The following is a 1,203-nucleotide window of genomic DNA, read 5'->3' on the forward strand; positions in this document are numbered from 1 at the left end:
TATCTCCGATTATTACGACGAATTCGGGAATATCGTGTTAGAAACAATCTTCCTCCAATCGAAATTCCTGATCTCAAAAATCTCCATCCTTTAACGATACCAGCGATGGCCGAACCAGCTCGTGCTCTTCGAGATTACGCTGCTCCATCGCAGGATGAGCCGCATTCGAGTATTGCTCCACCCGCAATCGAAGAGAACAACTTCGAACTTAAACCTTCGATGTTGCAGGCAGTGCAACAGAATCAATTTTCTGGAAATCCTACCGAGGATCCAAACCTTCATTTATCCGTATTTGTCCAATACGCTGACACTGTTAAAGCTAATGGTGTCACTTCAGAGGCAATTCGACTTCGTCTCTTTCCTTTCTCGTTAAGAGATAAAGCTAGAAGATGGCTTCAGTCTCTTCCTTCCAACTCAGTCACCACATGGAATGAGTTGAAGAAAGTCTTTCTTGCCCGATATTTTCCTCCAAGCAAAACAGCTATGTTGAGAGCCCAGATAAATGGATTTAAGCAAAAAGATAACGAATCTCTTTTCGAAGCATGGGAAAGATATAAAGACATGATGAGACTTTTCCCACACCATGGTTTAGAGGACTGGTTAGTAATTTACACCTTCTACAATGGTCTCTTGTACAACACAAGGTTAACAATAGACGCCGCCGCCGGTGGTGCGCTTATGGATAAACCTTACACCGACGTTTATCAACTTATCGAGAGCATGGCCCAAAATCATTATCAGTGGGGAAGCGACCGAACAGTGGTAAAAAAACCTCAAACGAAAGGTGGCATGTACGAGATAAGTAGCCTTGATCATGTTAATGCAAAAGTGGATGCTCTTGCCCAGAAAATTGAAAGTTTAAATGTATCACCTCCAGCCACCGTGGTTGCCGTAACTCAAAATTGCGAGGTCTGTGGAATTCAAGGTCACACTCCTACAGATTGTCAACTCCTAACAGGAATTCAAACAGAGCAGGTGAACTATGCTCAAGGTAATCCTTACTCGCATACCTATAACTCAAACTGGAAGAACCATCCTAATTTTTCATATAAAAGTAACAACGCTTTATATGCACCCAGTCAAGCTCCAGCTGTACCACCTGGATATCAAAAGCCGACCCCATCTACACCTAATAATAACGTTCCTAGGAAGTCCAACTTGGAAATCATGATGGAGAACTTCATAGCTTCTCAACAGCAAACC

General features: G+C 42.7%; 1 non-coding gene across 1 annotated transcript; it reads right to left on the minus strand.

The window, feature by feature from the left end:
- Window positions 1–483: 483 nt before the first annotated feature.
- Window positions 484–590, minus strand: LOC127124262 (small nucleolar RNA R71). The gene has a single exon (XR_007803880.1). It is a non-coding gene; the product is annotated as a small nucleolar RNA R71 (small nucleolar RNA).
- Between the last annotated feature and the right edge of the window lie 613 nt (window positions 591–1,203).

The sequence above is a fragment of the Lathyrus oleraceus genome, chromosome 2 (genome assembly GCF_024323335.1).
Source record: "Lathyrus oleraceus cultivar Zhongwan6 chromosome 2, CAAS_Psat_ZW6_1.0, whole genome shotgun sequence".
Taxonomy (NCBI): domain Eukaryota; kingdom Viridiplantae; phylum Streptophyta; class Magnoliopsida; order Fabales; family Fabaceae; genus Lathyrus; species Lathyrus oleraceus.